This window comes from Protopterus annectens, chromosome 3.part1 (genome assembly GCF_019279795.1).
Source record: "Protopterus annectens isolate FY-2018-M chromosome 3.part1, PAN1.0, whole genome shotgun sequence".
Lineage (NCBI taxonomy): Eukaryota > Metazoa > Chordata > Ceratodontiformes > Protopteridae > Protopterus > Protopterus annectens.
Window position 1 is genome coordinate 742,967,505 of NC_056732.1, and position 17,692 is coordinate 742,985,196.

The following is a 17,692-nucleotide window of genomic DNA, read 5'->3' on the forward strand; positions in this document are numbered from 1 at the left end:
ATGTATACAAGGCATTTAACAGACTGAGCTACTGAGTCAGTGCTGTAGTAGGTGTATTTGCCAGATATATGTGCTGACATACAGGCTGTGACACATGTTGTCTGCATCCATCAGTATGTGCATGGCTTTCGAAGGCAGTTGTTCTGCAGCAGAGTCCCATTTGGACATACATACTCTGCCACTGATGCCTTAGCAGGTGTGCTTGAAGAGGTTGTAGGCAAAAGGGAATATTTACCTGCTATCCCAGGCCTGACGTACTGCCATTATTATTAATTTGGCTGTCTACTGGTGTATTTCTGCATCAGATTCAAAGGTACACTCTCATTTATCACATTAGGTTGGATTTCAGTCTATCAGTGGCAATCAGTATGTATTTCTGGAAACACCTGCATTAATTAAAATCTGTGTGGCCTAGTGGGTAAGTGCAGTAGGCTGTAATTTGCAGGGCCTGGATTCAAATCATGACAGGGGCAATTATTTTATATATGTGCCTAGCACTGAGAAACACATAGGACCATTAAGGCACCTTAAAGTTCATTTTAGCAGGTTTGGATGGTGTGGCACATTTTGCTACATCACAGTGCTCTGCTTAGCTCTACACAAAGGTGGTGAGAGGACAGTGGTAAGTAGGGGAAAAACATATTGATAAGCAGGTAGGGATGTGCAGGATGGGTGTAGGGAAGGACCATAGCTTTCTATTTGTTGTACAGCAACAGCTGTGAATTTTGAAAGATTTTGTGGATGAATTTGGACTCTCAAACCCCAGTGAGAGGGGTGATGACAACATAAATGTGTTGTCAAGCCAATTGGACCAAATTAGTTGCGTCCAGTGGATACATGTGCAAAATGGAGAGCTATGTATGGGGGTGGTATTTATTTGTGTTGGACTGGTGCCCATGTTTTTTTGTTTTTTTTTATAAGTAGAAGTGTAATGTTAGGGAAGGGATATAGGTATGTGTGGGGAAGTAAGTTGGGTAGGTGAGGATCCAACTGGAGACAGACAAGACAGATAAGACAGCAAACAGGGGAGGTATGTGACACATGAGGGGATAAACACCTTGGATGGGGAAGGTGTGGTATCAGAAGTGCATGTGCTTCCTGATGGCAGCAACATGACTAAGGTCCCCACTCATGGGAAGTCCACACTGCTCCATCACTGCCCCAAAGGTGGCTATGCTGGAGGCTGAGTACCAGTGCCACCCAACTGCACCAGGTTGTCAAGTCTGCCCTCAATCTAGTGCAGGCAATGTTCATAGCTCCTATTTGCAAACTGCGCACCATGACTAGTAGTCGATCCTGAGTGACAACTGCCTCTCCGCCACCGCTTTTGGGGGTGGACGGGCCTCGTCCCCTTAGGTGGTTCTACCCAAAGGTGGTGCAGGGCCAGCAGAGGGGGCACTACCAGCTAGGGTTCCAGATGTGCTGGGACCCGATGCCACGGCCAGCTGAGGTAGGGTAGGTGGATCAGCAGGAACCAATCTACCCTGACTTGCTGTGATTATGAAGGTGAAGCAATGCATTTACGTTAGTTATGAACAAAACCATTGTTAGTAATAACAGCATGCCAGAACATTGGAAATAACCCCATTACATTTCAATGCATATTATGTGAAATACAACAATAAATTACAGAACTGTCAGTATATTAACAGCATACTAGTAACAGTTACACATATGGCCAACAGAATAGGTAATTCAACAAGATATGTTAATATGCAACCATTGTAATACATAACAATAATGAAACACATGCCCCAAAATAAAGTTTGCAGAACAACATATGTTAATAGTAAGGCATAGCCAATGCATAACAATAATAAATATCTGAAGATAAGAGTTGTGGAGAGAGAGAAATACGGTCCATTAATACCATTGTAGGCTATACAGTTGACAACAGTACTATCTACTTTACAGGTCTCTCCTTTATTCATGTGTGAAAGTGCCCTATAGCTGCTGTAGCACATACATACCTCTCAAGCTATCCGCATGGGACAATATGGGCCAAGTAGTAACAACTGCAGATACACAACTACACAGAACACTTGCACATCTGGTGCACCTATAAAACTACCACATTTTACTATGGACTGATGTAGTGTTACTTTGCTATTTACAAAATCATGTCAATGATACATCTGTGACAGAGTAATTACACAACAGTAATTACATTCTGTGACAGCATGACAGTTGAGAGACATGTTTGTGTACATTACATACAGTAAACAACTATCATGTCTTGCTTGGCTGGCATGGGGATAGAACCCAATACCAGTGATTGCAGAGGAAATCTGCATCAAACATATCAATTGACTGCAGCAAACTTTAACACACATTGCAGGCATGCAGCCATATCAAAGCTTATACATTTTATTCCTTTTCTTTTATTAGTATTACACACATTTTCTGTATTTTATGCTGTATTTTTACATTCCTGGTAATGATTATAATAGCCTGTGACATGTAAACACACAATAATGTACTCATAATATGAGATACCTCTCCCACTTGCCTGTAGTTCCTGTGAAGAGAATATCTGTAAACATTACATGACTGATAATGCAATATTTGGATCTACATAGCACTGGATTCGAACCCTGGTCTGTGTGTAGCAAAAATGTATTTATGACACAGCATTTAGCATACTTAACTACTGAGTCACTGTTGATTACTGGCTGACTGATATTTGCCTATAGCTCACCTGTCACCAAACTATGCATTGCTAATAGTGGTACAGCTTTATACTTGACTGCAGTGACAGCTGAACACAGATGCATGACATTCAAGCATGACAGAGATACTAGGTAAAGTATACATTACTACATAGAATTCAGGTATACACAATAAATTGTTAGTGTTTTGAAATATCTGTGAAATCAACAAACAATATCAGATTATGGGTTATTATTTGCAGTCTACAACTAGTACACTGTTATACATGACTGCAGTACTGAACCTCCCAGCCTGGATGCTTGTAGCTGACATGCAGTGGTGAAGACAAGACAATCCTGGTGTATACAATTTACCTTACTGTTACTGCTATTGGTCTATGTGTCATTGCAGACCAATTGTCATAACTCATTTCTTACAAAACAACTGTGAACCATGCGGGAAATTCCCAGACCAGAATTCTTGGACCCAGGTATCCAAGAGAGCTTCCTTCCATCTTTTCAGGTCATCATGGTGGTGATGACACTGCTCACCTGTGCGGGGGATACCAATTGCACAACAGACTTTAGTGGATATACCTTCATGCAGGTACTGATACTATTTGTTGTTGTAATTGCAGAATGGTTTTAATAATTGCTTTAAAGCAAAACAGCCCTATTGCACAACAGACTTTATTAGGCACACCCTCAGGCAAGAACTGTTACTATTGCGTGTTTTTATCGGAGAACAGTTTTAATAATTGACTGTAAGCAAAACAGCCCTATTGCACAAAGGACTTTATTAGCTATACAGTCATGCAGGTACTGATACTATTTCTTCTTTTTATTGCAGAACAGTTTTAATGATTGAAATGTTCAAATGTGAATTGATGTTTTAAAGTCTTACACTTTTCATCCAAAATCCTAACTGGGCTAATAATGCCAGAAGCTCATCTGCCATTTGATTAGGTAACATAATCAGTGATCCACTGTTGTTCAAACTAACAATGGGGTATTGAGAGAACATCTTATGTGTGGGCATAATACCAAAACTAATAACCAGAAAACCAAAACTGCAGTCCAACATGGGGAGCAGTTCAAAATATGAACTACGAACAGCAATCACTGTGTCGTGTTCAACCTATATAATCAAAGCCAATACATAAACACACATACCCACACAGACACACACACACACACACACACACACACACACACACACACACACACACACACACACATGTTTCTTTAGTTCTTTCATCCACTGCAGCTTGGACTTCATCAGAATAAACCTTTACTTGGCAACACACAAATTCAAGTAAGTGCATTGAGATCATGATAAAATAAACCTGTGAAAGTCAAGAAATAATTGATTTCTACATTATAAAATACCTAGTATAATATGCATATCATGCCCGTATAGCCACACTGAGTATTTGTCTATTATCATCAAGTGTAAATGACACCTGACTATCCAAATAATGTTATTAACAGCATGCAGTCATGGATCTGTAATGCTGTGTGTGCCATTCACAGTCAAATGGTGTTCCTCTGGATGACTTTGTTAACAATGTATGTGACAATGCATAAAGTATACTTGACAACACATTTCTCCATCTATTGCCTGTCTAGCCACCACTTATCAGGCATATTCAACAGTGAACATGTTAATTGTCACTTGTAGAAGAATCAACAGTAACTGCACTCGTAGTGGACTTCCACATCTGTGACCCTTTTCCCAGGTAATACAATATGCATTGGACACTATTTATTTATTTAATGATCATGTTACAGATAATAACTTTGCTATAAATCAACATGTATGTATGGGTTATATGTGCACATTGTATGTATAGGCCACATTATGGTACTGTACAATGACATTGTAGTAGTCCTGATGGTGTTAACTTCCCTAAAGAGGTCAATAACACATATGTCTCTGTGGTACCATATGTGTTATTGACCTCTTTAGGGAAGTTAACACATATGGCTCTGTGGTGCCATAAGCTGATGGAATACTGTATCTGACTATGTCCACATTCATAGCCATGTACATTTGTCACAGATATAGTGCACATGTGGCTACATTTGCACTGTAACATGCAGGCTGTGTTGTGCCATAAATAGTGACAACATATTAACAGATAGAACTATTGTCATGACCCTCTAGCATTAACCCATTCTGTATGGCTTTCAGCCTGTCTGCATCCCATACCCTGCCTAGCTGATAATGCAGCATGAATGCTGCATTTCACCATTGATTTGTACTGTGGCCACCATTTCCACCATGTACACCAAGTAAGAGTACAAACTGGTGTTGTGTTTTGATCCACACAGTGGCCATACTGTGTTCAACCAGTACAATTGTCAGTGGTCACAGCCTCTGGAGAGGAAAGAGGATTATAATGTTATGTTGCCTTATATGACATATAACCTTTTTACCCCTTCCATGGGCTCTATTAAACCCATTTGTGTCTCTCCACCATTTCATCATGCACCACAGTGTTGATATCAGTGACGTTTTATGACCTGCAGATGCCATTTCTACTGGATGCATTATTTCCACAGACAGGTACATTTAGTTTAACTTCATGGTATTGCCTATTTGCTCCTCCCTTCTTGCTGTTGGGCTATTGACTACCACTAAGTTTTGTGATACATGGTAATGTCTCATAACTCTTAGATACTGTATATATTGTGCATGAATTTATACTGCTCCCATCATTACACAGCCTGCTATTTAATCAACTTTAAAAGGCAGCTGGTGTTGAGGATCCCACATCTTTCACAAGGGGATATTTTTGCATGGAATCACTGGATAAAGGAGGCCATCATGCAGACAATGGTGTGTGACACATCACAATCACTGGGGATTCCATCACACTCTGCATAGGCAGGTCCAGAGGAGGGTGAAATGTAGTCATTAGATTACATGTATGGGCAGGACATTCCACATCTTTCATAAACATCCATGACAAATAACAGCATATGCATTGCAGGTACATATGCAGAGATGTGGTTCGTTCCCATTATACTGCAGTCATTAAAATGTGCATATCAGTATATATGACTTATACCACCAAGTCCTCCAGTCATACTGACTACAAACAGTATGAATCATACATATTTGGATGTCCATCTGTACCCCAGACTTGTCAGTTAATACTGTATCAGTCCAACCTTGTGACAGCTGATTGCTGCGTCAATCTGTCTCACCCAGCTATTTCATATGTTTTGTTTAGCAATGAACAACAAAAGGGCCAGCATGTTGTTGCTGCATGACATACATTGGTGTATACATAATGCATGCATTCCTAGTTAATCATAGCTATGTTGCACATACACGTATCTCCACAACATGGTGTGTACTGTCTTTACATTTACTTAGGACTGTATGCCAATGTATGCTTTCACATGCAGCATGTAAGGCCTATAACAGAGAACATCCAACTTTATATATGTATACATTGCTAAGTGCATCATGATACCTGTTACTGGGTGTAGTCTTATGTCCTGTATTCCAAAAGTTTTTACTGGAGTGGTATGATTCCTGCAGGTTATACAGTGCACAGTGTTGTAGCACATGTATTTCACCCACATCTGATTTTTTTTCTGTTTTCATAGGCTGCATGACATTTTTATTCCAGCACTGAGGTTATAAATTGGCAGTGCTGCACACAGTGAGGCAACACATAAGGCCTTTATAGAGATTATATATTTGGGCAGTAGTAGTACATTGCTGTCTGGTACAACAGATGTCACATACACCAGAGGATGACATGCCAAATGGGTACAGGTCCAACAAGCTTCTTCTCCACTATATTATGTCTAACTTTCATCCCATATATGCATGTAGTGTGAGGGATGTGTGCAATTTGTGGTGTCTATGCAGGTAATCTTTTTATAGATAATTGTATACAACACATGTTGCAGTGGTGAATATACCTGTAAAATGGCATTGCACCTACCATGGCAGACTGTTGAGGCATTTTGACCACAGAAGAAGTGCGACTACAATGCTGTTTTGCACACAAGTATGTACATCAGCAATGGCCGATTGTTGTACAGCTACCTCAGTTAGGGATGTAGAGGATGACTTGTAATACTATACACATGTCAACACTGCACAGTTATCAGTGTAATTGTGGTTTATTAAGGTGTGTACTTTCTACATGTCCCAAACCTGTGCACATTTGTGATGGGCATGCACACTGTAATCACAGTGTTGATATCCTCTACAGCACTGGCATGTGTTTGCAAACTGGCTGTGCTCATTGTCTCAGACTTGAAAACTATGTACGCCTAAATGAGTTACTATGGTGCATGAGGTTGAACACATAGTCACAATCATTTTGTCTTGCTTTCAGGTTGCATCACTGCAATTTGTAGAGTGATAGTCGTGTACCATTGACATGCAAATATGACATTTGATGTTCTAATTGTGAAACAGCTATAGTGGTATATCAGCTTTTATTGGGAACAGGATGCGGTATGTTACCTTGACATATCTTGTGCATGTATATATGGCAATACATCATATGACACTGGCAGCACAAGTGAGTACAACTATACTAATTTGTATTGGTCCATAGGTTCATAGATGTGTACTAGGCTAATGGCCCTGGGGCCTTTACAAGCCTAGCCCATAGGATTACTCTGGCATAGTGCCACCCAACCATAGTTGCCAGTGCCTCTGACAAGTAAAGCCACTGGAGTGATCCCTGGGGTGAATTTTCTATTTCCCATCCACTCATCAAGATTTTTCTTGAGGAGGGCTAGTGAGGTGCTCTGCTTGACATATATGGGAAGTCTATTCCATAGGATGAGCGGTCCCTGGGTTATGAACTTTTCCCTCCAGCATGTTTTGTTGATTGTGGTAATAAGATTGAGTTCTCTGGAGCATGTGGAGCAGAGGGATTGGGATTTCTTTAGATGTAGCATTTTTAACAGAGCTGGGTCAGACATGGCTTTGTAAGTCAAGCAGAGATCGCGTCTACGTTGGTGATATGAGACAAAGAATAGTTGGAGTTTTTTTAGTCTGTCCATATAGGACAAATGTTTAGGGCCTAGGATCCTCTTTGTGATGTACTTCTGTGACCTCTCCAGTTGTTGCAGGTGTTTAGTGAGATACATGCCAGATAGGGCATTGTACTCAATGATTGGCCTAATGAGGGAAGAGTAGAGGGAGACAATGACCTCTTTCTTCCTGGATGCAAAACTCTTAGTAATGAGGTGTGCCACCTAGAAGAATGTTCTGAACACAGTGGCAATGTGGTGGTCAAAAGAGAGGTTGCTGTCAACCTGTGTTCTCAGATCTCTTATAATGACTTCTGTGTTCAGTGGACTACCATCAATGTGGTAATTCATGGGAACTGGGTTTTTCCCAAAGGGGATGACGACACATTTTTTGGCATTGAGATTAAGGCCTTAGTTCTGACACCAGTCGTTGGTCTCAGTGAAGCCTTTCTGTAGGATGTCAACATCACTCGGGGAGTTAATAATAGCTCTCAACTTCCAATCAGCTGAGAAATTTGTCTGCCAAAGTCTCTTTGTGTTGGCCTGAACTTTGGAGAAGTAGATACCAAACAGGAGAGGACCCAAGACCAAATCCTGTGGGGCTCCACTTATGACTGGTCAGCAGTCTGACTTGGAGTCAGCTACTTTCAACTGTGGGTTCTACCTGTAAGATGGTTTACAACCCACCTACTGATATAGAGGTTGATGCCTAGCTTAGTGATTTTTTCTAAGGTTCCTGAGTGGGGAATGGTATCAAAGGCTTTGGCCAGATCAAGGTAGGCTGTATGAATCACCTTACCTTCATCCACAGCTCTGGTAACTGACTCAAAGAAGTTGACCAAGTTGAACAGGCATGATCTACTCTTCACAAAACCAAACTGTGTGGGATCTAGAGTTTGGAGATTCCTTATATCCTTGTTTATTATGTCCATGATGATGCATTCCATAGCTTTGCATATCAGACTTGTTAGTCTAATGGGGCAATAGTTCTCAAGGTCTGTAGTCACTCTTCCTTTGTGGAGAGGGATGACTGTAGCAGTGCACCATTCAGTAGGGACACAGCCTGAGGTGAGGCTGTGATTGAATAGGGCACAGAAGTGAGGTACCAGTTCACTCTGTAGTTCATGTAAAACACAGCCATAGATATTGTCAGGTACCATAGCCTTGGACAGCACTGTTTTAATCTGTGCAGCAGTAATACTGGGTGCTGGCAATTTTCTGGTATTGTGACTGGTCCCTTGGGGGGAGAGAGGGGTAAAGTTGGCATTGAATCTGTTGGCCATTATAATGGCAATATCTTTTGGCTTGGTATAGAAGGTACCATTGTGCAGTAGCTCAGAGCAAATCTGGGTTTTGCCATGGATATTCTTTACATAACTATAGAAGGGCTTGTGATTGTCTTTACTATCTTCTGCAGTTCTGTTTGAATACCTAGCTTTAGAGGATTTGATGAAGGATCTCAACTTTTTGTTGAAGCTGATAAGGGAGTTTTTCCAGTCTTGGGACTTCAAATGATTCCACATCAGTTTCCTTCATCTGTTGTAGAGTGTGTTTATAGCAGGGACCACCAGATTTGCTTCCTTTTTTTGGAGGAGAGTGTCTTGGTTCTGTTAGGTATGTTGAGATCAATGCATTTGTGTACATGTTCGTACAGTGCATTGTTGTATGATTCAGTGGTCATGCAACTGATCTCCTTTTGCATGTGTGCCATGGAAGTTAGCCACCTCTGTTTTTAGGAGCCCAAATTTAGCTTTGGAGAAGTTTTTCATTGTGGTTACATTTGCGGGGGTGGGGTGGGGGATGTGAGGGATATGGATTTCCAAGGCGATTAGTTTGTGTTCGGATCTAACCAGGGATGAGATGACTATTGGTGTAGAGCAACGGTTGCCAGTTTTAATAATGACCAGGTCAAGGATTTTGCTACCTCCAGTGGGGGTAAGAATGAGCTGGTCCAGGGCACTGGATTTAATGAATTCCAGGAAATGTTGGGCAAGAGTATTGGTACATGAGTAGCTTTCCAAGTTAATGGAGTGGTAATTGAAGTTACCCAGTATGAGAGTGTTAGGTTGGACCCTAATATTCTCCACGGTGCTTAGGAACACGGATTGTGAGTCTTGGGACATGGTTGGGGACTTATAGCAAGCTACAACCTGAATCGCTGTCTTACCCAATGTTAGCTGCACCTGAAATATCTCAAATGCATTATGTTGGGCTACTAGGCTGGAGGTGTGTACATCCTTTATGGATATGGAAACACTGCATTTGGAGCTTCGGTCCAAGTTCTGGGGCTGAAAGGTGTGGAATGAGTTAGCCTGGTAGTGCAGGGGTGCTTTCTGCTGCTTTGAACCAGGTCTCTGTAATGGCACAAATGTCAATATCCACCATTTTAAGGAGTGCTTCAAGCAAGTGCATTTTGAGATTTAGACTTTTAGCGTTGAGCAGCATGACCCTCAGATTACGTTTGTTTGTAGCTATTATGGTGGTAATTTGGTCTTTTGAACACTGCCTAAAAAAGGCACTATAGGGGTGGGAAGAGCTTTGGCCAGTATACGGAAGACCAGGGGTGAGAGATGCAGGCCATCTCTAGCAAAGCATCGACATCTGTCAATAATGTCATCCCAGGCAGACAGATACTGGATCCCTTTAGAATGACACCAGAAACTTAGCCATTTGTTGAAATCAATCATATTCTGCATGTACTGTGGTATAATTCTGGGTGATGGTAGGATTTTGCTCAGGACTAGGGTCATACCCCGCCTGGGCTACATAATCTGAGAGCTCCTCCATGTCTCTTTTCATGTAGTCCAGGGAGGTACTTCTTAGGTCATTCACACCCACATGTACAATGACAGAGTCATATTTGTATCTGTTGTTGAGGGACCTGAGTGCGTGTGTTATGTGGCAGATCCTGGTGCCTGACAGGTAGATGACTGTTACTTTCTCTTTATTCAACTTAGTGAATGGGACATCAGTTTGCCTGTTGCTTATCCATTTAGCTGTATGTTATTCATATGCAGTTATACACATAATGTTTTAAAACAGCTGTTGTGCTGAATCTGTGTGTTGATGCTGATGGAATTCTATGTAAGGCAGAGACATAATTTATGCTCACATCATATGCTTGGAGACAGCTTTCTCACTAGAGGACAGCCCAGTACTCAAAGAAAACAACGATGACAACCACCACCACCAAAAATCAATGACAGTGGCAGCTGGGTGTGGCTAAGATGCCAAGCAGCTAACAGCACAAATCTTTTGCTCTTCCTCCTTAGATTTGTTCTGACAGGATTTTTTTTCTTACAGTTTTAGTAGACTTGAATATTTTTGATTCTTTTCATTCTACAATACTGTAGTAAATATTCTGGAAAAAAATATATATTTTAATTTTTTTCTTGACTTTATTCCTGTCAGAAATTCTACAAATATACACCAGAATGAGCCATTCAAAAGCTTCTCTTCAGGACAGTATTATGAAGAAAGAACCACAAACAATTAGAACTATTATACAAGACATTTCTCTCAAAATGGATCATTTGGAGAATAAAATGGGCAATATGAAACAAGAATGTGAAAAAAATAACTGGACATTCTCAAAGGAATTGTCACAAAGCAATCTGATCAAATCTCAGCCATTGAAGAAGCAGTAAATGACATTGATAGTAAACAGAATGACAATGAAAGCCAGACTGAATTTCTACTAAAACAGAATACCTTACTTATAGAAAAAGTAGAAGATTGAGAAAGTAGATCCAGAAGGAATAATATTAGAATATGTGGAGTTCCTGAAAGAATGGAAGGTAACATCATGATTAAATTTTTAAATGACTGGCTTCCTAAAACATTAAACTTGCCTGAATCTCTTTCCTTCAGTATAGAGACCCCATCATTCTTTGGTAAGTGTTTCTTTGTCAAATAACACATCTTCAGCTACAAGATCTATAATTGCCAAATTTTTATGTACAGAGGATAAAGACCTGCTGCTTGGATCTACTTGGTCAAGTGCTCCAATTAAAATCAATGAAAAAAGCATCAGATTTGATAATGATTATGCTGCTACAGTAATTTATAGGAGGAAAACATGTGTACCTTTTATCAAAAGTTTGAAGAAGGCTGACATCACAGCCCAATTAATCTTCCCAGCCAGGATAAAAATCTTTCTCCAAAAGTTCAATGAATATTTAAAAACCTGGAAGAAGCCTTAGATTTTGCAAAAAAAAGAACCTTTTGGATAAAACTGAAGAAATGGAGTGGTCTCAACCTAGTCTGAAAAGACAAGCAAACAAAAGAACTTTGCCCATTAAAGATAAAGACAGTAAAATGTTTAAAGAAAAATAACTGCTTTTTCATTTTTATCCCTTCTATTACTTGGAATATTGTCTCCTATAGCTGAAGGAAAGTTCCCATTTGTAATTTTTTCTTTTTTTTTTCACTTTCTTTCTTTCTCTCTTTCTGTTTTAGTAATTTTTTTCTTTCACTTACATATATTAATTCTCTTAAATGCCTACTTCAAGTAGTTTACCTACTATTTTGTAGTATTTATTTATTTATTTACTGTTCTTTATTGCTCTCTGTATGTATGGAGATAAAAATGTGCATGCTAAGCTTGCTCCTAACCTTGTTAATATTCTCTTTCTGTTTTTTTTTGTCTTAGAGGGTTATAGTTTTATGTTAGTTCTATGTCTGTTCTCTCTGCTATATAAATTACATTTCTTATTCAGTGCTTAATTATTTGCAATTTTACTGTAATCTCTTTTCCTTTCTTTACATTTTTCTTCTGTTCTAATAGCCAATAATTGTCTAAAATATAAGTAACTCATTCATTAGAACTGGCTTGTGGTGTTTGGTAAGGAAAATGGATAGAGTACTAACCAATTTTCACTTTGTTTTTAGTTATTAATGTATGTGAAGTTCGCAATTTAACTTGTATGTTTTTTTTTCTTCTTTGTCATGTAATCCTGACATTATCTGCATGAGACACCAATGGCTAACAAGTTTAATCTAATCCTGCATTTCTGCTAGAACATTTGTAGAAGCTATTTCTATGACTAGAAGTCATGCGAGCCCTGGTTAGTTATTAGAATTGCACAGATCTTCTGTTAGCATAAAGATTCAGTGAGAAAGCAGATTGACCTTTGACCCTGTCAGATCTGTGCCATTAGGCAATGGAGTGATATGAACTGCAAATGCATTTTGAACAGGATATAAAATATTCATGCGGGTTTTGATTTTAGTGGGTTTTTTTATGATATTTTAATATAAATCTTTATTTAAACAGTGGAATGCTTCTTTATTGTAGACGCATATTTCTTTAAAGTGGAACAAACATGCAAATGATGAAATATATTATTTATCACTCCACCAACTATAGTGGTTTATGACATTAACACTGATATGACTTGGTGTATTCTTAGTTTGCTACTTACAACTTTGATTATATTCACTAAACTATTTATTTCTTTTCAAGCAGCTCAATTTTTTTAATTATAAGGGCAACACAGGGGGTTATGTGTGTGTGCGTGTATATATATATATATATATATATATATATATATATATATATATATATACGCATACACTTTACCATAGGTGGCTCAAGAAAAGTTTTTACTGGTCTTTTACTAGTGGTGATATTAATGATAACTTTTTAAAACTGAATTTCCTTAATGTTTTTGTATATGCATGTGATTGCAATGAGTCAGTTATGGAGGTGTATGATATTAGTCATCTTCTATTAAATTCTGATTTGGTCTACATGTACATATTTATAAATAAGTGAACATCATTACATATTTGTATTTGTGTTAATGAAACTCTTTGTATAAGCAACTTCATACATATTCAACTTTCATAATACTTATTCATTATTAGTAATTTGTTTTATTCATGAATTCTAGTGTTATTAAAGACATAAATAATGCTATAGAATTCTGATTTGAAAGTGATACATCCTTCATCAAATATAGAGATGTGGATTATTTTTTGTTAAATCCTTTAACTGCTTTGTATTACCCCATTTTTAATAACAGAACTTAGTATTTGTTATGATACTAATCTTTCATACCTTTTCCTTTTTTATTTATAACTTGTTCTGTATGGATTATTCACTCAATTAGTTAGTTATGAAGAATCATTTCTAATTTACTTTTAGACAAACATAGGTTTCAGTCACAGCAGTTAGGTATTATTCATATGGTTACGGACCGAGAAATATAGGGATAGTTATTTTATGATATATAATAGATTTTTTACTACATATTTGCAAATCTTGATTATATATATATGCTCTATATACTTATTTTAGTTATAGATATTCATTCTTTTTATGAGGAATGTGATCTTATTTTATTGGGTTGTGAAAGTTTGAAAATATTCACAGGCCTGTACACTCCGCTTTTAAAGATTTGTGGGTCGGGCTCGGGTGGTTACTTTTTTTGCAGTAGAAGAGAATTTATTAAAATAATAAAAGACGTAGTCAAGTGATTTGTCCTGTAGTAGAGACTTTCTTGTTGAGGGGAGGAGGGGTATCATTTACAACTGTTGTGTGACGTTTGCATTATTTATTAGTATTTCTGCATTGCTATATTTCAGTGTTGTTAATTACTGTCAATTTAATTGAAATGATGTCCTGAAGGATTTGTTAAGAGTGTTAGCCAGGACTTTTTATTGTAAAGAACATTAAGTATTACTAGTTAAATGCTGAGGTTCACAGAATTTAGATTTTGTTAATTTACATAATTGTTTGTTTGTAAACATAATAACTAATATGCACAATCATTTGAATTAATATAATAAATCCCATTCTAATTTGGCATTTTGTCTATAATTTGCATTATACATTCCGTATAAAATATATATTCATGCAAGGACATTTTGAACATCATTTTTAGTTTTATAATAATCTGTTTTATTAAATGTGCTCTTTTGGATTCTAACATCTATTGTCCAGCTCATATCCTTTTCACTATTTCTTGTTAAGAATTGGATCTGACTTTCATTTATTTATTTAATTTTCGGAGATTTAGCCTTAATAATAATATTAAATAATGTTTACAATAGTGAAGTATTTCAAGGAGAGAGAATATTATTAAGTTAAATTCTATTCCTTAGGCCTTTTTTGAGGAATCAGCATTAGGTAGTAGTTTCTTAGAGATCTAGAGATGATGGAGGATGGTTTGAATGCTTTTTTCATCAAACCAGCAATACTGTATTCCATGAAATGTGATGTAAATATCTATTTTTAATATTGTTAATGTTTGAATTGATTTGTATGTCCATAACAGAACTTACTGTATCTGAATACAATTTTAAGAATGTCTGTATTGAGGTCCGTTTCATTAAATTTCAATAGTTTTAATAACCATATCAAGACACAAAGCTTAGTTAAATATTTAAGCTTGAATAAAATGCATATTGCTTTTCTGCAGGAAGCAACTAAAATGAAAAAAAAGACTTAAATAAAGTTTCCTTTAAAGACTGCTCAATACTTGTTGATTCCCATTTTAACTCAAAAAGAAGAAGGATTATCATTCTGTGGAAGAAAACTTTGACAATGCCTAAGATAACTGATACATACTTGGATAAAAATGGAATATTGAGTACAGTGGTTCTTTTTGTCAATAAACATCTTTATTAAATTATCACATATGACATAGGCAATCTTACATTTATATAAATGAAAAACAAATAAAATGACATCACTTTAGTTGCAAACATTATACATCACTTATAATCTATCCCACCATTGTCAGTTAAGCATTATATCTCTCCTTCAATTCCTGCCTCTTAAACCTTGTTCCTTCTCTGCATATATTGTTCCCACAATTCCCATTTTTTCCTATGTAGTTTGCTTCTCACCTTTTCTAAAGATCCAAATTCCAGTTGCTTTATCACTGTTACCATATTCACAACTTCTAGTAAAGATAGTCTAGACTTTGATTTCCATTTTCTAGCAATTGCTTTTTTGGTAGCCACCATAATTAGACTCAGGCAATTTTGATTCTATATCATAGCTCAAAATATCATCTCCCCAGTCAATCCAATCCATTCAACCAGCTTCTCAAACAGAGTGTTCTGCAAAGAATCTTTAAAATCTTCCAGCTCATTACACACCCAAAAATGTATTCTGGAAATAAACAAAAAAATTATACATTTTTAAATGTATATTGGATCCCTGGAACTGGCTTTAAAGTTGCAAGAAAATATTTAGATACCATATCTTTATATTCAGAGTGAAATCTTACTAGCTGGGGATTTAAATTGCATTCTTTCTGCAAAAGATATTACTTAAGATAAGAAATTTACTTTATCAGCTATAGCAAAACAATTGAAATACTACATTAATTCAAGCGTAATGTATATATATATATATATATATATATATATATATATATATATATACACACACACACACATATATATATATATATATATATATATATATATATAAATATATATATATATATATATATATATATATATATATATATATATATATATATATATATATATATACACACACACACACACACACATATGACATAAAAGTGCCAACATCCTTAAATTACACACATTATTCATACAGATTTGGCAGCCAAACAACTATTGATAAAGTGTTTACTTCTGACAGACTATACTCAAAAGTTGATGAAGTCTCAATAATCTCATGTCCTTTATCCAATCATAATGCTACTGTCTTTAATTTTAACATTAAATCTAAGGAATTAATTTTCTGGCAAAGATTACCAGCTTACGTTATCAAAATTAATGGGCTTAGAGATTGTTTTTTAAAATAATTATACTAATTTCTGAAGTTTAATGATAATGGCAAAACTGCTGATGCCACCTTATGAGACTCATTGAAAGCATATTTGGAAGAATTAAACATTGGTATCTTAATAAGAAAAATTAATGGGGCAATGAATTAATTAACTTACAGACTAGAATTAATATTTTAAAATTAAACTTAAAAAATAAGGACATAGGGTTGAACACTGAATTGAAAAGTTTAAATCAAAAATACAGTATGCAAAAATATTAAATCATAGAGTTTCAATAAATCTAGAAAAACTTAAATAGCAACAATATCCTGTTAATCCAAATAACTTAGAGTAGCTATTACATCAAAAAGAATAAATAACATTAATCATATTAAAGAAATTCTTATAAAGAGGGAGGTGACATTAAAAATGTGACTGATTTAAAAGACATTCTTGAAACATTTAGGAAACACTACAAAGTAATCATTAATAGTAAACCCCTTTCAGGTAATAGTGATTCAATTGATAACTTTCTGAAATAAAATATAATAAATATATTAACTAAAGAACAAAAAGATAAATTAGATAAACCAATTTCCTTTAAAGAATTAAAATAACAAATTAAGGATGTTAAAGATCAATAAAGATCCTGATTTAGATGGAATAATTTCTGAATTATATAAATTATTACCAGATAACACTTTAAAAAATAGAGTATTTGAGGAAATTAGAAATAACTTAATTAGCTCTTCTTTCTTGGAAATATGCAATGGTATTTCTGATTTTGAAACAAGATAAGGACCCACAATTATGTTTGTCTTATCATCTCATTTTGCTTTTAAATGGTGATTATACAATCTTCATGTTGATATTTGTGAAAAAAAATATGATTTTGTTAAGTTTAATCCATGAGGATCATACAGGCTTTATGTTGAATAGAAAAATTCAAGATAATGTGATTAGTCTTTTCTTGCTGATTGATATAGCTAACAAGTAAAAGAAAGAACTCTCAATCATAAGCTTAGACCTAGACAAAACATTTGACTTTATTGATTGGACATATTTATTTAAAGTTCTTACAGAATATAATTTGTCTTCAAAATTCATAGATTTAATTAACAAGTTATATGAGAATGATGGTTCCTTTTTAAGACTGTGTCATTTTTATCGAGTTCTCTTGGAATATTACAAGGTAAAAAACAAGGTTGCTCCTTATCTGCTTTGTGGTTTGCCTTAATTATTGGACCCTTAGCAAATTTTATTATAGCAAATTCT